Here is a 24861-nt window from a genome sequence, read left to right on the forward strand (position 1 = left end):
TAGTGTTGATTTGGCACATGCTACATGCGTGGTAACCCTACCGACACTTAGTAAAAGGGCCCCTAAGAGTATAAACAACACCCTGTCTTCTTAACAGGGATCTACCTTCCAAATAAGGCTGAAGATCTAATAATATGATCAACTCCTCATTACCCTCATTACCCTGATTTAAAACCCCTATGAATCATAGCTACTGTATCCTGCACAGAAACCTACCTGCCCTATTGTCAAACCCCCCACTTGACTCCAAGAAATCTGTTAGATGCTGGGTTACCACATGGTCAGGGAGTTGACTAACCAGTCTATGATTTGCTACAAGAAACTGACCAATGCATTAGATTTTATTATTTTTTTAACCAGACATACCACAACTTTTTTTAATAGCCATGAGCAATGTCTTCCTTTGATGATGAATTCACTAAATTAAATAAAGATCATGGCAATTCCTTTTTAACCTCATTCAACACCCCAGCAGGGCTTACATCAACCCCCTAATTCTGTATATTGTGCTCAAAATTACACATGCAAATTTGGGCACCTGACAAAAATTGAACACCCAATTTAATTGCTTAATGAGACAATTAGTGCTGATAATTGGTTGCAAAAATTCAATTATTTGGGCTAATTGGCAATAATTGGATTTTACGTATGTATCTTTCTAGTTGTTATTAAATAAAGATGTGTTGCGTAAATTTTCCTGTGCGGAACTGGAAAGGGGGCATGAACATGGGAGGGTCATGGGCGGATCAGGAGCATTTCTAGGACTGGCATGCAGTGTTACAGAATTTGGGGAATCCATGCCTCGGGGCCCTTTGACAGAGTGGCAGTAAGCCCAACGTGGGCTTAATGCTTGCTTTTCCAGGACTATCGCCAGCCCAATGTAGCCTCCAGTGGTAGTCCCGCCCTGAGTGCATGCCAATTCTGGGGTAAAATAAACCCCCAGAAATGGCTTGTGTGGCAGTGACCCAGCGATAATTGGGTATCACCGCTCGCTGCCCGGTTACTGCCGGGTTAGCGTGGGAGCCCTTATCGCCACCTCAGTGGGTGGTGATAAGGGCTCCCTGTCGTATGGTCATGCAGTAAGAGTTCTCTTAATGCATGGCTTTGTATGCCTGGGGTCTTTTTATCCACTGCAGTATAAAAGCCCTGGCACGCGGGAAAAATGTCCCCCACCACTAGCGCAGGTCCCTTTTTCCCGCAGCTTAGTAAAAGGACCCATAAATAAGGAGCAGGGATTAACACCAGGTTTTACTTGGTGTAAATTCTCACACCCAAAATTGGGCACCATTTACATAACTGACTCCCAAATGGTAAACCACATAGTCTCATTTTACCAAAGAGGTCCAAAATAAATCACCCAACACTAATCTAGGAAACCTCTCCTACTTTAATTCCAGATCACTCATCCTGTTTTTGCAATGATATTTTAATATCCCTTGTTTTTTTCTCAAAACATGCATTAGTGTTTACTAAATTATTTTCAAGGATTACCACAAAACCAATCATATTTTTAGTTCTCATCTGTAAACCATTCACCAGGTTAGAAAGTTCTTAAGGCCTATCCAAGGTTTTCCTTTATTTTATGTGAAAAAAAAATGTATCTTATCTCCTTTTCTCACGTGAATACATATTAAGCTGATTTTTATGGGCCTCCTTTAGATCCTACTGACTTTTTTGCTTCTACTTTTGCTCCAATCCGCTATATAGGTCTCTCAAATCCTGAAATTGATTGGTATACCATAGGGCTTTCTTATTCAACTTAATAACATCTTTTTCCACTGGGTCAATATCCTAAACTACCCTAGATAACACTTCTTCGTAACACCTCTATTTATCTTCTAGTGACCCTCTATTAGACTCCAAGATCCCCAACAGCTAACTTTGGCAGCAAATGATCAGCTGTCAATTCTTTGAGGAAAAAAAAATGTTTTTTTTTTCTGATAAAACTCTTTGTACATCAGACCAGCTGACCTGACTTACTGAAGAGATGCCCACCTTAAATTAATAACTACAATTTCCACCTGCTCTTGAAAAAAAAAAATCAGGTACAACATCTGACCCTTTTTTATAAGTAGGTACTACTAACCACTGTTGAAATGTCAGTTCTTCCAACCCTGTCAAAATCTTTCTTTGTCCTTTCTGCACCCTCCCCACCTTATACATTAAAATCACCAACACAAATCATATTAGGAAACTCGAAATAATTATCATATATCATCTGTAACAGTTACTACTACTACTACTTGACATTTCTAAAGCGCTACTAGGCTTACGCAGCGCTGTACAATTTAACATAGAAGGACAGTCCCTGCTCAAAGGAGCTTACAATCTAAAGGACAAATGTATAGTCAGTCAAATAGGGGCAGTCTACATTTCCTGAGAGGTATAAAGGTTAGGTGCCGAAAGCAACACTGAAGAGGTGGGCTTTGAGCAAGGATTTGAAGATGGGTAGGGAGGGGGCTTGGTGTAAGGGCTCAGGAAGTTGATTCCAAGCATAGGGTGAGGCGAGGCAGAATGAGCAGAGCCTGAAGTTGGCGGTGGTGGAGAAGGGTACTGAGAGGAGGGATTTGTCCTGTGAGCGGAGGTTACGGGCGGGAACGTAAGGGGAAATGAGGGTAGAGAGGTAATGAAGGGCTGCAGACTGAGTGCATTTGTAGGTGAGAAGAAGAAGCTTGAACTGTATGCGGTATCTGATTGGAAGCCAGTGAAGTGACCTGAGAAGAGGGGTGATATGAGTATATCGGTTCAGGCGGAATATAAGACGTGCAGCAGAGTTCTGAACAGATTGAAGGGGGGATAGATGGCTAAGTTCTAGTAGAGTGCACCGCAGGTATTAAGGTATGTGGTATGGCGTCTGACTTGGTATGGCCTGGATCTGAGATTATTTCTATTTAGAATAATCCAGATATCAGAATCCAGGATAATGTAGTTAGTTGGTGTAGCCAGCAGGACAAGGGGATTTGCTATGTTCATTAGCTTTTCAAGGAAAGGAGGTTTAAGTTTTTCCAGGAGTTAGAGATGGAATGTAAGTTTGAGCCAAATTGTTATGATCAATGGTAAAAGGTGAGGCATTGTTTAGATAGCAGCTAGAATTTTATTTAAATTTTCATCTATTTTGTTTAAAATTTTAACTGAAGAGTGTCCGAGTTAATTAATACAGCAAGTGGAGTTTAAAGATTTTAGGAGAACTAGAAAATCATATTCTTCTTCTCCTTCTGCAACCCCTTCTCCCAAGGGGATAAAAAGATATGACTTATTTAAGCAGTTGATGATGTCGCAAGCGCCATATATTTGGAACTCATTTGCTTAAAAATTAGAAGTTTTGAATAGTTATGACAGTTTTAGGAAACTTCTGAGGGCTACTCTTTTTAACACATGTATTAGTTAATTCTCATTTTAATTTAGTTGATAGAATTATAATTCCTGATGTTTGTCTCGGTTTTGTTTTTTGTTTTATATTGTATTGTAAACCGCCTAGAACTTATGGGTCAGGCGGTCTAGAAATGTAATATAATGCAATGTAATGTTTACAAGGCTCAGGTCTGACTGTACAGGTAGCCAGGGGGGATTCAGTGCTCAGAGCTTAGGGATTTTTGTGTTGAGCTGGCAGGTGGGGGGGGGGGGGGGGGGGATTAAGAGGTTCTTCTGTAGTACATAGGAAGGTTAAGCTCTAAAGTGTGTTTCCATGTGGTACCTTGGAAACAAAATTTGGAGCATGACCTGGGGAAAACCTTTTCTGAGTTGGTATGAAAAGATTTGAGGTTAGGGTGTGTAGACCTTCTTTGTCTGCACCACTTATGCAATAATTGTTCTATATTGCCCGTAGGATATAATGGACTCCCCTTAAGGTGTCGAAAGTGGACTCAAGGGTTTTGTAAGTGTTGGCTCTGAAAGTTATTAGTGGGTACTTTTATGCATATGTTGTTTGCATGTTTGCATTAAGTAGAGGAGTGTTTGCATGTTTGCATTTAAAGTGTTTTGGGGAATCAGTTTGGGAGAGGGTTGCAGCTGTGCTGGGTATTCAGGTTGACCTAAGTTATAAAGTTGTAATTTTCTGAGTAGCTGTCTTGATCCATGTTCTAAACAAGGACCTCGCTAAGTTTTTTGATATACTTACGGCAGAGACTTCCAAACCTGATCCTAGAGGTACCCCAGCCAGTCAGGTTTTCAGGATATTCACAATGAATATTCATGAGATAGATCTGAATGCAGTGGAGGTAGTGCATGCAAATCTCTCTCATCAATATTCATTGTGGATATCCTGAAAACCTGACTGACTGGGGTGCCTCCATTCCAGGTGGCAACTACGCTAGGTAAGCCGCCAGTGAACTCCAATCCAACCAATCACAGAGACTGCTTCTAGAGTTCAAACACTGATAATAATAATACCTTTTTGGCCATTTTTCTCTTCTTTGATTGTAACATTTGTTTCACACAGGTTTTGCTGGAAAACACTGAGAGGCACACATTCTCTGTGCTGCCATTTAGGGCAATACTCAGAAAACTCCCTTGGGACCGATATTCAGACTGCAGGAGTTAGCCCAGCTAACTTCCACGGCTGGGGCTAATGCCAGATATTCAATGTCGGGCCATTTCCGGTGACTGACATTAAATATCCAGTTTATTCGTGGCTGATTTGAACTCAACTGGCCAAGTCAATATTCGGCACTGGCCGGCTAAGATCAAACCGACCTAAGATATGCTAGGTATACACTTGGCAGCCAGATATATCACGCGATATAACCTGCTAGCCACTAACCGGCAATATTCAGTAGGAGACAGCCAGCTATCTCCCACTGAATATCGCTGGATAGTCCAGCTTAATACCATTTAACCTGGCTGGTTAAATGATTTTGAAGGGAACTGGACGTTGGACTTTCTCTATTACCCCCTTTTTATGCTATTATGGTCTTTTGTACAGGCTCAGAAATGTGGCTTACCATTTGGAGGATTGAGTTGTCTGGAGTTAGCATTGGAGAAATAAATGCAGCCACTTTTGAGCAGGGCTGTTCCTTGAAACAGGAACCTCAATTAGCTTGTCTGCCTTAAAAGGTTGTATGGCTCTTTTATTTTGTTCTCTTTAGGGTCTAGGTCAGTTTGAGATATTTTTCTTTGTTCTGGGAAATGCACGTCAAGCTATCTGATACTTTGGTCTTTTTTTCATTAGGAAGAATGTATTAGTTGTTATAAGATAAATGTTTGTAATGAATCTATGGCTAAGAAACATTCCCAGTTTATGCTTTCTTCATTGTTTGGATATTTCTACAATAAATCATTACTTGCAAGGACTTTCCTCTCAGCCTTTTTATTGCCAAAGATCAGAGTGAACCTGAGACCAGGGGCAGGTATAAATAATTCCCTAAACATTACACTCCTCCCTATAGGACAGCATATGGAATACTGAGCATGATTCAAAGGTTGTATCCATTCAGCACTTAAATGTTAACACCTACTTGGTGTTATTAGATTATTATATTGCGTTGTATATGGGACTGCCAGGCCAATATCTTTACTGATTACAGGTGGCACAAAACTTTGCTGGCAGGCTGATTTTCAAACAGCCAAGATGGGTTTTAGAATGTCCCTTGCTGCATGATCTGTATCGGTTACTGACACAGGCCAGTCTTCACTCTAAATTACTTTTACTGGCATTTTGAATACAAGTCCAGAATTCTAGTAGGAACATTGGTTTAGCACTTGCTTTGTAGGTAGCTGTAATCTAGTCAGTGGGTAAATTTGGTGATTCAACAGTTAAGCCAGAGGTTTTCAACTTAGTCATCAGGGCACACTCAGCCAGTTGCAGTGTTCAGGATATCCCCATTGATATCCTAAAAACCCCGACTGGCTGGATGTGCACTGAGGACTGGTTTGAAAACCCTTGAGTTATGCAGCTGTATCATGTGAGGTTGAGAACAAGGTCTTTTTCAACTGAGGTCACAGAATAATGGAACTGGATATCAGAGGATTTGTGACAGGTATAAAATGATGGAGGGTTTTGAAGAAAGTTGAAGCCCTGGTTGTTCCAAGTAGAAAATGATGGGCTTCTTTTACTAAGCAGCATGGGCTTACCGCTCACTATACAGGAAGTATAGCCGGGCTACCGCAGTAGCCCAACGGTACTTCCCACCCCTAGCGTGCCGTCATTTCCAGCGCTACAAAAATGTAGCACCGGAGTGTACCCGGTGGTAATCGGGCAGTGCCACGTGCTCTACGGTTACCACTGGGTTAACGTGGGAGTCCTTACTGCCACCTCAATGGGTAGTGGTAAGGATTCTTCCTCAAAATGTCAGCGCGGCAAGTGCTTGATTTGTCGCACGGCCATTTCCTGCAGGAAGGCGAAACTTCCCTTTTACCAGCTGTGGTAAAAGGGGGCTTCGGCGCACGTGTAAAACACACGCCACCAGTGCAGGCCCCCTTTTGCCGCAGTTTGGTAAAAGGGGCCTGATGTGAGGGGTTGTCTATGCTCCTGTAGGGCAGTGTTGTTTCAAAAGGGGGTTGGTGCTGAAGATTTCACAATGTTTATTTTCCGTTCTTGAGTTGCTTGCCTTATCAAAGAGTAGAGTTTGAAAAAAAAAAAAGATGGAGGATTGGGAGGGGAAGCATATAGGTGATGGTGTGTGTGTGTGTGTGTGTGTGTGTGTTGGGGGGGGGGGGGGGTTATTGCATTTTTACTTTATGTCAGTTTCTAGTTTCTATTGGGATTATGACAATATTTCCAGTTTCAAGTTTATTGTGCACCACTTTGATCGTCTCTATGGAAACAAGTAAGCAGAATATTTTAAATAAATATATCTTTCTAAGCTGTGAGTAATTTGCACCACTGGAGAGACAGTTAAACAAATGGAGTATTCAATGGCTCAAGATACCTAGAAATCCACAGGTACACACTTTAGATCATGAGTGCAAAAATTATAGTATTAAAGGGCCTGATTTTCGGAACAGCTACATTCAATCAAAAAATAGATTGGCTTTCATATGTCTTTGCTGACCTCTAGGAGTGGTTTTGTATGCCCATGTTTTCTAGGTTCATGACTGCAGAAAATAAAATATAGACTCCTGCCTACCAGTAATCTACTGATCTTCTGTTGTGCAATATCTGCTATTTAGCTTTTCCAGTATAAAAATAATGGTAAAATATTATTGCAGAAGATTTTAATACAGTCTTTGAGAAAATGTCTTTGAATTTAAGAGTCATCCTAAAAACTTAAGGTCAGCTGCTGAGACGTCGCTCTCAAAGCCTCCCCAATCCCCAGGTGTACTGTTGCTTCATTAAAATTTGAGTTACTAAGATTGTTTTCCCACTCTATGTCTGTGAAAAAAGACCATGATCATGTATATAATATCATGTTCATTGTTGATTTAATCATGAATTGAGGAGTGTGGTAGCCGTGTTAGTCCACTCTTAAGGTTATCAATAGAAATCAAACAAAATAAAACATGGAAAAGAAAATAAGATGATACCTTTTTTATTGGACATAACAATACATTTCTTGATTAGCTTTCGAAGGTTGCCCTTCTTCCTCAGATCGGAAATAAGCAAATGTGCTAGCTGACAGTGTATATAAGTGAAAACATTCAAGCATTACTATGACAGTCTGACAGGGTGGGAGGATGGGGGTGGGTAGGAGGTATGCATGGGGACATCAAAGCATATCATTGATATTCTAACAGGATGGGTGTGGATAGGTGAGGGGTGGGGTGATCAACAGAGAAATACAGCTTTTATGGTTTATAATGGGCTAGGAACCCCAGATCCTTGTTAAGTCCTTTCTGTTGGGTGTTAAAATATTCAATCATTCTCACTTCAAAGGTCTTACATTCTTGTATGGCTTTAAAGTTACCTTTCAGGATTCTCACCGTATCTTCTCTGACCCAGGGGACAGAGACAGACACCTTAAAACCCTGACTGAATCCTTCAAACAGAAGGGCTACAACCCCAAAATAATCTCCAAGAATATTGCCTCCTCCCTCAAAACACCCAGGGAGAATCTGCTACAGTACAAGGAGAAAAAATCCACAGACAGAATCCCCCTTGTAGTGACATACAATCCAGAGCTGGAAAAACTGAGGAAAATCATAAGAGATCTACAACCTATACTCCAGGAGGATTAATTACTGAAAGAGATATTCCCATCCCCACCAGTACTGGCCTTCCGACAGCCACCCAACTTAAAACACAAGCTAATCAGAAGTAAACTTCCATCACAGACTGAAAAGGAACAGAAGGACACACTTCCCTGTAATTTATCCAGTTGCAAACTATGCCAAAATATTTCACAGGACCCCAAAGTCATCCACAAAGGAAAGATATTCAACATAAAGGGATCTTTCACTTGCTCATCTTCCAATGTGGTATATATCATTCAGTGTAAAAAATGTAACGAAGGATGCTATATTGGAGAAACAGGCCAGATGCTTAAGACAAGATTCAATTTACATAGACATCACATGAACAATACTGGTACCAGTAGGGTTCCCACACCTGTTGGTCAGCATTTTACAGGACCAGGACACTGTACCAGTGACTTCACAGTGAGAATCCTGAAAGGTAACTTTAAAGCCATACAAGAACGTAAGACCTTTGAAGTGAGAATGATTGAATATTTTAACACCCAACAGAAAGGACTTAACAAGGATCTGGGATTCCTAGCCCATTATAAACCATAAAGCTGTATGTCTCTGTTGATCACCGCACCCCTCACCTATCCACACCCATCCTGTTAGAATATCAATGATATGCTTTGATGTCCCCATGCATACCTCCTACCCACCCCCATCCTCCCACCCTGTCAGACTGTCATAGTAATGCTTGAATGTTTTCACTTATATACACTGTCAGCTAGCACATTTGCTTATTTCCGATCTGACGAAGAAGTGCAACCTTCGAAAGCTAATCAAGAAATGTATTAAGCTATGTCCAATAAAAAAGGTATTATCTTATTTTCTTTTCCATGTTTTATTTTGTTTGATTTCTATTGATAATCATGAATTGATAATGAGTGTGACTGTTGGGCAGACTGGATGGACTGTTCAGGTCTTTATCTGCAATCACTTACTACGTTACTATGTAATAAATGAGGCTTTTAATATGACAGTGCAGAGTGCCAGTAGAAACCAATGGCATCTCTCCACCCCCTACCCCATATGTTGTCAGCAACATGTTGATGACCCCCCCCCCCCCCGATAGCTATGACTGAGGCAAATGCTTTTTTTTGCTCCATATTTCACCATAGCCTATGTCCCCATTAGTCTCTCTCTCTTTTTCTCTTTCTCATTTTCCCATATCTATCCTTGCCCATTTTACCTCTCTCCCCCTCCATAGTTCCAACCCTTTGCCACTAACAAGCAAGAGTGTAGCTAGGTGTGGCCACGGGGGCATGGGACCCCCACAGATTTAGCCCTGGCCCCCTCTACTTTCGACCCCCCTGCCTCTGACCCTCCCCCACCACTTTTGAGTCTACCCTCGCTGCCACCAACCCTCCCCTGCTGCCACCGCCACCAGGTACCTTTGCTGGTGGGGATCCCCAACCCCTACAATTGAGGTCTTCTTCAGCACCAGTCTCCAGCGTGTTTACTGATCTGTTTTTGTGAGTCCTGGTCGGTGGTGGCGAGGGGGGGGGGTCAAAAGTGTTAGGGGAGGGTCGGCAGCTGGGAGAGGCGGGTTAAAATGTGCCCCCCCCACCTTGGGCTCTGGACCCCCCTCCCACCAAGGTCTGACTGCGCCCCTGCTAACAAGTCAGCAAAATTTTACCCCTTCCCAGATCGTAAGCATTCTGTCAGCTAGCCAGTCATCCCTTACCCCTTTCTCACCAGACACTCCCTCACCCCTACCTCCCAGTCACACCTCATAAAGTCACTAATACTCACCCTCACATCCCAAGCATCCTCTTAGCAAGTCACCCCATCCCCTTCCACTTCTCAGGCACCCCTTCAGTCACTCACCTTTAACCCATTTACACCAACAAAAACGTGGTGTAAATCCCTACACATAAATTTACGCACACTGGGTCAGATTCTATAACTACACACATAAATTTTGGAATGCACACAAAATGCCCATTTACCCGTCCATAGCCATGCCTTTTGAACTGCACACATTAGAATTTACGCTTAGTTCATTTCAGAATATAATCAACAAGTCGTGTGCATAAATTCTAATTATTGCCAATTAGTTCTCGTTATTGTTTGTTAAGTGCTGTTATCAATGCTGATTAGCTTGTTAAGCCAATTGTTATATGCGTTGTTATAGACTACACCTACATTTTTACGCAGGTCTCTAGGCACGCTTTATATAATCCGGCAGTCAGAGCTTAAAAGTTCAGTGCCATTTATAGAATTTAGTCCAATGTGCATAACTATGTGCATACTGAACGTACAATGTCGTAAACATTTATTTCCACACATAAAGTACTGTTTATTGAGCACAAATGGCTTTAAAAATTGTCCTTCATATGACAAACAAATTAAATGAACATGAAAAGATCTGACCAAACATCTGGTTGTTTGGAGGGATTCCAATAACTCTGATTAGTATTATAATATAGCTCATTAGCACCGTTCTTTATAAACATCCATGGAATAGGTTATTATTAGATTACAAATTATAAAGAACCTTTAGAAGAATGTTTTTTAAAAAAGATTTACAGCTACGTGGTGCATTCATGACAAATTCAGCAGAATCAATAATTGTACTTTTCTGCTGTAATGCAAAAAAAAAGTTGTTACAAACTTTAAAGTGATACAAGACTTAACTGATACAATAAGGAGATATTCAATTTGATAAAGTTTACATAAAGCATAGATTTAAGCATTAAAGGGGAGATTCTAAATATGGCACCTGAAAAATCTGCGATGAAATAATTTTCACCTTATGTATTCTATATTTTAGGCACAGTATGTAGAATATGCTTAGTTGATGTCTCAGCACCTAAAACTATGCGTATCCATTTACACCAATCAAAATGAGGCGTAAATTCCTGCACATCAATTTACATGGGCTGGGCCATATTCTATAACAACTCACCTAAATTTGGGAATGCCTGCAAAATGTCCATTTCCCCCACCCATAGCCATGCACCTTTTGAACTGCATGCTTTATAATTTAGGCATAGTTCATTATAGCATACACTCAGTGAGTTATGAGTGTAAATTCTAATTATTGCCAATTAGTGCTCATTAGTTCTTGTAAAGAGCTATTAACAATGCTGATTAACTTGTTAAGTCAATTAGGTTGCACAGATTGTTATTGAATACGCTTCTATTTAGGCGCAGAACACTAGGAGGTCCCTTTACAAAGGTGCGCTGAAAATGGCCTATGGTAGTGCAGGCACATGTTTTGGATCCAAAACATGTGCCTGCACTACCATAGGCCATTTTCAACGCAACGGGTCCAAGTCAGATGTAGAAATCTTATTAAAAGTGTTCTACACACAGTCCACTAAACATCCTTCATTTAGATTCATCCCTGTAAAGATTTTCCATAAGCTTTCAGTTGACTTATGCAATAATTCAAAAATGGAAAGAATCTTTGTCTGAAAATAAAGGGCCAATTGGTCAGCGTTAGGTAGTTCATCAGATGTCTCAGAAATACGTGATGTATCAATTAAATTATTAACCATATAAAAAGGTTTTCCCTGACTTTGTATATCCCATGCTATAATCTCAGAGAAGTATTTCTTCTTAGAATTAACAATGGCTTTATATATACATATATTTATAGCAATCCTCCTTTTTTTTTTATCGAGCATGGATTTATCTTTCTTCCATCATCCTTCTAAGATCCTATACTTACGTTTCATATCTACTAATTCTGTTGTGTACCACTTGTTACGAGGTATACATATGTTGTATCACCTCATACCTTTATGTAATGAATTTACCTACTCGGGCAGACCAGATGGACCATACAGGACTTTATCTGCCGTCATCTACTATGTTAGTGTATCCAGGTACAGGTGATGTGCAAATCAAAACCATCATAACTACCCAGATAAATTTAGGACAACCTTTTTTGCTGTTCTAAATTTATCCAAATAGTTACCTGGTTAGTGGACTAAGGAACCCTTGTACTAAAGCTCAGCACACGCTAATGGAATTAGCATATGCTACATGCTAAGAGGCCTATAGGCATAAAACGGGCTTATAATTTAGCACATGCTAATTTCGTTAGAGCACGTTATGCTTTAGTAAAAGGGCCCCTTAAATATTGTCACTAACTAGATAGCTCTTGGCCACCCTTGTACTGTCTGGATAGTGCTGAGGCAGTCTGACCAGATTTTCAGTGGTACTATCTGGGTAAACGGTGCTGAAAATACAGGTGTGACCCAGTGAGCTATAGCAATGAAAAGTAGCAGAAATGATCATTAGTAATAAGATTATCCAGCTAGGAGCTGCTCCAACCCAAAGACGTTTTGCTAAATATCAGGCCCTCAGTTCCAAAGTGTCATGTTATCAATTATGTCTTGCTAGCTCAGTTTTATCAAATGCAAGTGCTGCAGAACTGAAATGCATTTTGTTAAACTTTTGCTGTACGACAACCATAGGCGGTCGGTGGCCCAACTTTTTGGGGAGGCTAAAGGGGGCAGGGCTTACCGCCATACTCTCCGTGGCAGCGATGTCAATGAAGAAAAAGGCACTACAGGCTCGCCTCCAGCTTCTCCCTTCTCTCTTCACACAGTGTCCCGCCCTCGCGGAAACAGGAAATGCATCATTGCAGAATGCGGGACACAGTGTGAAGAGAGAAGGGAGAAGCTGGAGGCAAACCTGTAGTGCCTTTTTCTTCATTGACGTCACTGCCAAGGGAAGTAAAAGGTTAAAACGCACTCGCGGGGGGGGGGGGGGGGGGAGCTGCATCAGCCAAGGGAAGTCCACGATTGGGCTGGGGAGGCTTATACAGGGTGCCTATGACGACAACACAATATAAATAATATGATATGATGTATCAAAATAATTTCTGATAAGTTTCCTAACAACCGTAAAAACAGGTCCAAAATTTCCACAAAAGTTCAACACAAAAAAAAGGCACAGGTGGAAACATAGCTTCAAAAGATCAATCCAGGACGAGAGGTGAGATGCTCCAAAACAAACTTTATTGGGGACCCAACACGGTCCGTAAAGTTTGTTTTGGAGCATCTCACCTCTCGTCCTGGATTGATCTTTTGAAGTTTCCTAACAAAACAGTAAAACTGAGTATTAGAATCTATCCCTTGAGTAATACCAAAACGTCTGCTATAGATAAAAAAAAGTTGTGAGTAATTATATGCTTTGTTCCATGTGTTTAATAAACTGTGGTACATTCTATCCATCACTGCAAGGTGTCACATAACTTTATGCAATGCAATTATAAAAAAAACGAAGCAGAATTTCACTTTCTCTCTTTCATGAAGAAATGAGTGCATATTACTGTTTTACCTTAATACACAATATGTCTGTCAGCAGGTCTCTTGTGTGCACTACTGTAGAATTTGCTTTACTAGTCTAGGAACTGTAATCAATCTTGCCAGAAAAATATAATTGTGCATGACATTAAAATTCCTCACAGCCATAAGCAAGAAAATCATATAGAGCAGTCCAAAATCCAAAGATGAATCATTTTGTATAAATAGTTGATGCGACACTCAGTTTTAAGGCTGCCTCCCCATCCCATGGAGGAATATCCAGTGGGCTGAGAACCAAGGAAGTCAAGGCTCAAATCCCACAGTTGCTCCTTCTGGTCTTTGTTTATTCATTCATTTATTTATTCGTGGCATTTATACCCCACATTAGCCCGAAATAGACTCAAGTTCAACGTGGCTTACAAACAAACAATAAAGTGAATAAAACATAAGAATGTACAGAATCATAACACAAATTGCAATAAGTTCATGAAACAAATGAATACATGTGTAGTAAGTAACCAGGGATTTAGACTATCTCAAGTAAGTCACTTAGGGGTAAAAAATGGCCTGCACTAGTTTGGATATGTGAAAGTAGCTACACGGGGCTATTTTTTACCATGAAGGGAAAAAAGGCCTTTTTTTAATGGGGCAGTAAATGTGTGCTAATATTAAAAGTAGCGCGTGGCAATTTACTGCCTGAGCCCTTACCGCCACCTATTTACTTGGTGGTAAGGGCTCATGTGCTACTCGTACGGTAATCAATCAGTGTGTGGCAATGTGGCCCAATGCGGGCTTACTGCTTGCTCTTCTGGGACTACTGCTGGCCACTGGCGATAGTACTGCCCCAAGCGTGCACCATTTCCAGGGTAAACAGAAACCCCCCCGGAAATGGCTTGCAAAGTGGTTAGGGTAGTGGACTTTGGTCCTGGGGAACTGAGGAACTGAGTTCGATTCCCGGCGCAGGCAGCTCCTTGTGACTCTGGGCAAGTCACTTAACCCTTCATTGCCCCATGTAAGCCGCATTGAGCCTGCCATGAGTGGGATAGTGCGGGGTACAAATGTAACAAAAAAAAAAAAATAACCTGGCAGTAATCGGGCATCACCACATGTTTCCTGATTACTGCCAGGTTAGCGCGGGATCCCATATTGCTACCTCAATGGATGGTGGTAAGGGCCCCCAACCGCATGGCCATATGATAAGAGTTATCTTACTGTGTGGCCATTTTTTTTGGGGGGGGGGGGACTTTTACTGACTGTGGAAAAAACAGCCCTGGCGCATGACAAAAATGTCCCGTGCCGCTAACGCAGCTTGGTGAAAGGACCCCCTAAGATCTTTGACCTAAACAACCTGGTATCACAGCAGTTTTGTATGGCTAGCCTAGCTGTCAATGGAGGTATACACTTTGCTAGGACTTCACTATCCAGGAGGGTGGCAAAAGGTCCTGAATGACAATTTTTCAGTTAATGTCAACTCTGTCATAAGCAGCATATATAATTTAACCATTTTGCTAGGCTGGAAAGGGGTGGATCCGTTTACTTGTACAATGATATTGTTGTGTTAAGAATTATAAAAACATTGTTGGGATATTAAAGCTATGGCCTTATACTGCCATATAATTATCTTATTGGATGCCGAAAGGGTATGTAAATGCTTGTTTATTGCATTAAACTGATCTATAGCATGAAGCAACTGAAAAGTAGTGTGGAATGGTGGAATGGTCTTGAGGAAAATAATGGTGATGCAGAATTATACAATTTATGAAATGAACATTAACTGTACAGCATAATCATGCCCATTACTGTGACTTTCAAAGTATCTTACTATTCAAGATATTAGATCTTGATTCTGATCGGTGTGAAGTGGAATGAATTTCATACATTAATTAATAATGTTTTAATGATTAAATCACTGGAATATTCAGCTGTCAGATATAAAGCAATGATATAACTCAAGGTGGAAGACATGATAACCGTACTGGATGGAGATATCTTAATTATGGTCATTAATGGTTATATATTCTTCCGTCATCCAAATGACGAGACTATTTAAAATGGCCATTAAAATAAAAAGGAACTTAAGCAGTTAGATACAGAATGCCCATGTTTTTCCTACTCCTTTGAAGTCATTTTTGCAATTACTTGAAGTTAGAAAATGTATTTTGGATAAGCTTTATTTACTGAGTAGCTGTATTCCTAATCCATTTTTAATTTACTTTTATATAATTACAGGGTTGCTTACAATGTAATTACAGTGCTTTCTCCCAATGGAGAGAGAAAACCCTGACTATAATGCAGAGCACACTGTCTATTTCATATAGCATTCAATGTTGTATATAAGGCACTATAGACTTGAAACCCTCTATAGATTTGTTCCATGGTGTTACTGCACCTCAAATACTGTGTGCAATTCTGGTCACTGCATCTGAAAAAAAAGATATACCAGAATTAGAAAAGGTACAGAGAAAGGCAACAAAAATGATAGAGGATGGGATGACTTCCCTATAAGGAAAGGCTAAAGCAGCTAGGACTCTTCAGCTTAGAGAAGGAACGGCTGAGGGGAGATATGGTAGAGATTTATAAAATACTGAGTGGAGTGGAAAGGGAAGCAGTAAATCTCCAATTTAATCTTTCCATAAATACTAGGACTAGGGGGAATGCAATGAAGCTACTAAGTAGTAAATTTAAAACAAACCAGAGAAAATATGTCTTCACTTAACATGTAATTAAACTTGAATTCGTTGTCAGAGAATGTGGTAAAGGCAGTTAGCTTAGCATGGTTTTAAAAAGTTTGGATAATTTCCTGAAAGAAAAGTCCATAAGCCATTCTTGGGACTTGGGAAATCCACTGCTTATTTCTAGGATAAGCAGCATAAAATCTGTTTTACTATTCTGGGATCGTGCCAGGTACTTGGGACCTGGATTGGCCACTTTTGGAAACAGGATACTGGACTTGATGGACCTTCAGTCTGTTCCAGTATGGCAATGCTTTTGTTCTTATCTAACTGGGTATTTCTCAGAAAGTATTTTCAACTCTATGAACACTAGCAGTACCAAGTCAAAGGGCTTTGTAACAAAGAAATTTAAATCTGAATCATATTTTTCCTCTTTTTGAAACCTAATATGTAGCAGTAACAGTACATGATTCATTATAAATAACCACAGAGAAACAACATTGAACTCATAGCTGGTCAGTGTTTGTATTTTTTTAAATCAATAGTGCATATGTACTGAGTTAGTCCAGTAAAAGGTAGTTGATCCTTATATCTAATGTTCTGGTAGACTAATTTGGCAACCACAATATTCAAATCAACAGTGCATATGCATGAAAGTTAATAATTGAAACAGTAAATCAGATTAGATTAAAACACCTTAGGGGTATTTCCTAATTTGTCTTGGAGTAATTTTTGTGAAGCATTTTCCACATATAGGAAGGTCTTCTATAAATGGCGCTGAGATTTCAGTATGAGAAAAAATTGGTGCTGGTTGCTATTCTGTAAACTGCGCTCTGGGTTGAGTACCATTTATAGAATAGCTCTTACAGCTGAAACCTGGTGTAATGCCGGTACCCAACTCCGGGCATTTTGTGCTGAAATGGAGCCATTCTATATCCCACACAGAACGTTTAGGAATGCACCTGCCATTCCCCTGGCCACACTCCCTTTTGAGTTACACACTAGGGGGCCCTTTTAGTAAGCCATGTACGCTTCTCTTCATGCCCAACATGCGTCAAAATGGAGTTACTGCCTGACTACCGTGTGGCTCTTGCGGTAATTTCATTTTTGGTGCATGCCTGATACACACATCTGAAAAATAAGTGGCATTTGGCATGCGTAGATCATTACCACCTGGTTACCGTGTGAGTCTTTACCGCTAGGTCAATGGCTAGCGGTAAGGTCTCAGACCCAAAATGGATGTGCGGCAATTTTCATTTTGTCGCATGTGCATTTTTGGCAAAAATAAAAAAAAAGACCTTTTTTTACAGGCACGCTAAAAAATAGATCGGCATTCGCCCAAAACCCGCACCTACACTACCACAAGCCAATTTTCAGCACGCCTTTGTAAAAAAAAAAACCCTAGGGAATTTAGGTGCCCAGGGTTCAGTGGCATAGCCAAGGGTGGGCCTGAGTGGGCCAGGCCCACCCACTTTAGACTCATGCCCACCCAGTAGCAGCACACCTATAATGATTTCCTAGCCCCACCAGCTGAAAACTCCCAACTACTGTCCCTCCTGCATACCTTGTAAATAGCAGATGGAATGCAGGTGAGACAAGGAGAGACCAAATCCCCTGTGGGACAGGGAGGGGTTCTTCTGCCCACCCATCTTGAGTCCAGGCCCACCCAAAGTTGGGTGTCTGGTTACGCCCTTGCCAGGGTTATATAATAGGGTGCAGGGAGATCCACTGACAAATTTCAATTATTACGTGGAGTGGAGGAGTGGCCTAGTGGTTAGGGTGGTGGACTTTGGTCCTGAGGAACTGAGTTCAATTCCCAGCACAGGCAGCTCCTTGTGACTCTGGGCAAGTCACTTAACCCTCCATTGCCCCATGTAAGCCACATTGAGCCTGCCATGAGTGGGAAAGTGCAGGGTACAAATGTAACAAAAAAAAAAAAACAGTAATAAGTGACTGTTAACATCAATTAATTGACACATAAGTTAATTCATTAGATCTGAGTAGAGAAGTGTGTTAGTCCACTCTTAAAGGTTATCAATAGAAATCAAACAAAATAAAACATGGAAAAGAAAATAAGATGATACCTTTTTTATTGGACATAACTTAATACATTTCTTGATTAGCTTTCGAAGGTTGCCCTTCTTCGTCAGATCGGAAATAAGCAAATGTGGTAGCTGATAGTATATATAAGTGAAACATCCAAGCATTTCATTGACAGTCTAGCAGGGTGGGGGTGGGTAGGAGGTATGCATGGGGACATCAAAGCATTACATTGATAGTCTAACAGGATGGGTGTGGGTAGACTGTCAATGAAATGCTTGGATGTTTCACTTATATATACTATCAGCTACCACATTAGATATGAGCAAATTTTGATGCTGAAATCTCAGCATCATATATATGGGGGATAGAGGATAATATTTTACCTGAATTTTGTACCTGAAGCAATAGATAATTAAGTGATTTGTGCAAGATCATAATGAACAGTAGTGGGATTTGAACCAACCCACCTCTGGATATCAAGACAGATGTTCGCACCACTAGGCCACTCCTGTCAACATGGGGGTCCCTAAGGCATGACTAACACAATCAGATGTTTTAGCATCTGCAACGTGTGTCTGTTTTCCCACTTTCATAGTCTTTCCGTTGTTGTTTGTAGGATATTCAAAACTTGGCCTATTTAGAATAAATACAAGTGTCTCTATCTCACTCACTACCTTTATTTTGCAAAATGTGCAATGTGTAGCATCTCTGCATATCTAACTAGAAAGACAATGATGGCATAATGAAGAAAAGCCATTATCTTTTCAACCCATTTTAAATTGCTTCTGGCAAAGTAAAACTGAATGACAACAGATTAATAAGGAATGTCCAGGCTTAAAATTGAACTCATAAAGTCTGGTGATTGATTCTTTTTTCATAGTCAAAAGCTTAAGCAACAGACTTAATCCATTTGAGTCTTGTTTCCTTGCAAAAAAATGACATTGAAAGTTGGTGATATAGGAAATTACAACGTGCAACTTGACACTTATTTAGAATGAAATTTATGGAATTAGTTTGCCCCCTACTTGGAACTTGGAAAGAATTCTAGGAAGAAATAATTATCCAAAACAAACAAACAAACAAGGGTATATAAGATTTAACAGATGCTAGCTTCATGCTAGTAAAACCTTCACAAAATGTAAAGTAACACAAATAGTCTTAGTAAGGGGACTTGCAGCACACATAAGGACACATTCAGGTGCCAGATATAACCACAGCTTTAATTATAAGTCTCTAAAGTGTTATGTGCCGATATCCCATCATAAATCGTATCCCAGTTGGCTTTTCTTTTCCAATCACCACACCGTGTAATAAGATACAAAATCAAGGGACATGATTATCAAATGGAGCTGCTGTTAAGATGTGTTTTTTTTACCACTAACTCATGTTATTTTAGCACAGGTTCCATTTTATGCAGTTGCAATACCCCATTGGAATGGGCATTACTAACCAGAACATGCAAGAACTCTCCACCTACGTCTCCACCTTTTCCTTCATTAGCACTCAACTATGGAATGCATTGCCTAAATCTGTGAAAATTATTTATGACCACCTGAACTTCAGAAAATCTCTTAAAACCAGCTTATTTGGAGAGGCTTATCCTAATGGTTCAGTCCCAAATCCATAACTCCTAGATTATAATTACTTTATGGACCTTATAGACTCCATCACCCTTCCCCCTTTCCCCTTGTAATTACTATCCTACCTATTCACCTTACCATACTTCGTTTGTTTATTTACCGGATTGGCAAATGCCTTACAGACTGATGTTAGCCACATTGAGCCTGCCAATGGGTGGGGAATAGTGGGGTATAAATGTTATAAATAAATAAATTATTGATGCTCATTGGCATCAGTTAGGATTTGCATGTGCATCTGGCTGCTTGCTACTCTATATGGCAGTGTGTCCAACTGTCATAGTGCATATCTCAAAAGGGGGCGGGGCCATGGGAGGAACAGAGGCATTCAAAAAATTTGCATGTGTAGTTACAGTAACTTGGGCACCAGCATTTGCACCAGGTTTCAGCAGGCACAAATCTGGTACCCGTAGTTAGACTCAAGAACCACACTTAAGCGCTACTCTACCACTCCTCAGTTTTTAAATATTTTTTTAGATCTGCTTTATTTCTTTATATAAAGTTCAGAAGGCAGATCTGTGCCTCTTTTATTGTGTATTTTACAGTTGGCTTTTCTCCATTTGTGTTTGGCCCTTGGAGGTTTTTTTTCCTACTGTACTTTTCTTCCCGGTGTTTCGAAGCCTAAGATAGTTCTTAACTCCATTCTGGATCACTATTAAACCTCTGGAGGCTATCCTGGGAGATGAGGCTTCATTTTGTGTTGCAAGTTGGTGGTGTTATAGAGCTCCCCTGTTAGGTGCTGATTTAAGCAAATTTTCTATACAAAACATACTAGCCTCCAGTTTCTCCTTCCTGGGTAGTCAACTATGGAATGCTCTCCCAAGACCTATCTGAGCTATTAATAACTATTTACCTTTCAGGAAAATGTTAAAGTCCCATTTTTTTCAAGCACATTTACCCTAATGGACCAGCTTAATTCCACCAGATCACCTACGATACTCCTGCTAAGATGTCGATGTTCACTTTGACCCCAATGTTACATTTGACCTTTTTCACTAATCCCTTATACTCAATCCCTCATCTTCTTCCCTCCATCCTTTACCATTTCCCTCCCATTCTCCTTCCTTTTACCTATCATATCCTTGTCTACCTTCCCTATTCTAAATCATATATTCAGGGACACTGTTGCCACAGTTCATTATGTTCTTTTCGCATGTCCTTTGTAATACTTTTCATAATGTAAGTAGTTATGATCATCACCATTTATAATACTGTTCCTACATTTCCTTGTTTTTACTGTATTCTTTACCATGTAAGATGCTTTCTTTTACTATGTAAGCCGCACTGGACCTGCGGTATGTGGGAAAGAGCGGGATACAAATGTAATAAATAAATAAATAAAATTTTGTTATTAGCCTAATCTGAATCACCATTTATAGAATTTGGCCATAAATATGATTGTATTTTTAATGTGTTTTTTTTGTTTAATGTTTTTTTTTATGATTTGATTATGTATGTTATTATTGTAAGCCACCGAGAACATTTTGGATTGTGCGGGTTAGCAAGTGACGTAAATAAATAGATGGATAGGAGCTAAACATTGCTGCTTTCCTTACAGCTGTATGAAATGACCTCACTCTCCCCTATTTGGTCACCTAGTAAGAACACATTGCTACTAATCATTTCTATAGCACTACTAGATTTATGTACTTTCTCTGTCCCTAGAAAGCTCACAATCAAAGTTTTTATACTTGGGGCAATAGAGGATGAAGTGACTTGCCCAAGGTCATGAGGGGCTGCAGTGAGAACTGAACCCACATTGCTAGGATTAGAGTCTGCTGCACTAACCATTAGGCTACTCCTCCCTGAATGTAGGCACTTATGTTACCTTATAGAATATTAACCATAGAGCTGGTATAGGTGTTTTCACCTAAATATCTAAAAGTTATGCATATAGAAGTCCCACCTGGGCTCTGTCATGGTTATGCCCACTTGCAAATATGCACTATCCCCCAAATTCTGTATATGGTGCCTTAACTTGTTTGGCCACATGGCCAAATTATGTGCACAACTTAATGGATTAACAAGCCAATCGGCACCAATAATTGGTGCTTAACAACCAATTAGCAGCACTAATTGGCTGTAATTAGAATTTATGCGCACAACTTTCTAGGCATATTCTATAATGCAGTGTGTGCAAATTCTAATGTGCACAGTTGAAAAGGGGGCATGGCCTAGGGCATGGAACGGGTGGATCGTGGGCATTTCAAAAAAACTATGTGCACTATTATAACTTGATCTGTGCCTAACTTAGGGGCTTGTATTTAGGCCTGGTTTTAGGTGGCTAAAATGAGTGCGCCTTAATTTTAGTCACATGAACAGTGTGTGAGTGTATTCTATAAACTACACCTAACTTTAGACGTTGTTTATAAAATCATACCAACCACATGGTTTTATGGCACCAATTTTTAAGGCCCAAAGACAAATGGGGTTCACACTCTCCACAAGGACAGAACACAGCAGTAAGAGGGTGGAAAAGAACTAATTTCAAGTAATCAGTCACCACACCAGGATAAGATGCTCCAATGAAAATTTTATTTGGACCCAACACGGCCCGTGTTTCAGCTATAGCAGCCTTCCTCAGGGGTCAATCGGTGAGTGCTCAGTTGTGTATCGATTGATGATGGAGCGTTTTAATATCTTGCTCTATCATCAATCGATACACAACTGAGCACTCATCGATTGACCCCTGAGGAAGGCTGCTATAGCTGAAACACAGGCCATGTTGTGTCCAAATAAAATTTTCATTGGAGCATCTTATCCTGGTGTGGTGACTGATCACTTGAAATTGGTTCCTTTCCACCCTCTTACTGCTGTGGCCAATTTTTAAGGCACCATACATACAAATTAGAATTCCCCCTATGTAAATTATGAGTACATTTACAGAATAGCATTTTGGTATTTACGTTTATGTGCACACGTGTGCATAAATGTCATTTTTCTACACATTTACATATGAAATAGGCATGTAATTGTTAGCACCTATTTTATAGAATTGTCCCCTATATGGATAGTGCATGAATGGTTAGAGGGAATTCTGTAACACAGGTAGGGGACTAATCTGTATAGTGGCTGCCCCTCTATGAATAAAGTCATTTGAATATCTGTACCATAGTAATCCCGGTGTACTGGAACTTGAAATTGCTATTCTATCAATGAGAATACTCATAAGCAAGAGTAGAACCTTTAAGTTTCATTAGCCCAAAACCTGCATTCTGATAATTTAAATGTGCAATAATCTTTGAGAAACAAATCCCTGAAAGTAGTTAACAACCAGATGGCTAATGACCTGAAGCAAACCAATTGAAGAAGCTATAACAGAAATAGTTTAAATCCCACTGCTGTTCCTTCTGATCTTGGGCAAGTCACTTAACCCTCCATCGCCTCAGGTACAAATTTAGATTGCAAGCCCTATGGAGTCAAGAAAATACCTCCTGTACCTGAATGTAACTCGTCTTGAATTACTGACCTAAAAAAAAAAAAATCCCTATAGTTTAAATAAGAAGAATCTATGTCATAGTTTAACAAACTGAATGAAGATAATCTTCCCATGGTTAACAATACATTTTCAGAGTTAATGACACACTATGAGGATCTATTTTTATAAATGCAAATAAATGAGGTCATTTTCAGTGGTGACAGTTATGGCATTTAAATATGTCAATTCAGTGCCACTATTGGGGAAATTCTATAAATAGTGCATAAAGTTAGGAGCTTATTCTGTGCCTAAATTTTGGTGCAGAAAAGTGTTCCAATAGATGCAAGGCGCCAAAATGGCAAATCGGTATGAAATAATGGCGAGCATCTAAGTGTATCTATGTGCTACTACAAGAGTTCCCATGGGAGGGGCATAGATGAGTCAGGGACGTTCTGGAACATTGCACTCAGTATTAGAGAATGCTGCACATGTACACCCAACCTGCCCATTGGGATTTACATCTGGTTTTATTTATTTGCATTTTGCTCACACCTTTTTCAGTAGCAGCTCAAGGTGAGTTACATTCAGGTACACTGGATATTTCTCTGTCCCTGGAGGGTTCACAATCTAAGTTTGTACCTGAGGCAATGGAGGGTTAAGTGACTTACCCAAGATCACAAGGAGCAGCAATGGGATTTGAACCGGCCACCTCTGGATTGCAAGGCCAGTGCTCTAACAACTAGACCACAGTTGATACAGGAAATCATTTTTTCCTAGACTTGGGCATTTTAATCACCCTGAGGATGTTTTGGATAATACGTTCCCAACAGCCTGTTTAAATCTGAGACCTCTGCTTTCATGACTCTGGAATACTAAAGATTTGGAATTTATTGTGCTATACTGCACTTCCATCAGATCAGAGCAGAGCAGCTTACGATACAACTTGAAAGAAGAAAACAAATGTTTAATAGGGAAAATAAAAGATTGCAATAGTTACAATAGAGACATAAAGAAGAGAAAAGATATGAAACACAAAGGTCAGATTTCCTATCCACTGAATCACACTGATCACTACAGGCCAATGAAAAGACTGCATTTGAACCCCCCTTGAAATTCATTTCCATTCTCAGATAGTGTGGCAGGTGGTTGGTGCCAGATAGAAGAAAGCAACCTCTTGGATGTGGTTTAATCTGGTCATGGATACTGCAGGGATTTATTTATTTATTTAGATTTTGCTCACACCTTTTTCAGTAGTAGCTCAAGGTGAGTCACATTCAAGTACACTGGATATTTCTCTGTCCCAGGAGGGCTCACAATCTAAGTTTGTACATGAGGCAATGGAGGGTTAAATGACTTGTCCAAGATCACAAGGAGCAGCAGGGGGATTTGAACTGGCCACCTCTGGATTGCAAGACTGGTGCTCTAGCCACTAGGCCACTCCTCTTCCATTTAGTTGGTGTAAATCCTCACACCCAAAGTTGGGTGCAGAATTCAGCACCCCATGCTATTCTATAGAGATCACTCATCCTGGAGTACCTTTTATAGAATAGTACTGGGCGCTGATTTTTTTTTTTTTTTTTTTGCACCCAATTTGGGTACCATTTACTGAATCTTGCACTTTGTCTGATTCTATATAGCCCGCCTTGAGATCCTCGCTGAAATTCAGGCGTATTCTATAACAATGCGCATTAACTTAATTGACTTAACAAGCTAAT

The sequence above is a fragment of the Microcaecilia unicolor genome, chromosome 5 (assembly GCF_901765095.1).
Source record: "Microcaecilia unicolor chromosome 5, aMicUni1.1, whole genome shotgun sequence".
Taxonomy (NCBI): domain Eukaryota; kingdom Metazoa; phylum Chordata; class Amphibia; order Gymnophiona; family Siphonopidae; genus Microcaecilia; species Microcaecilia unicolor.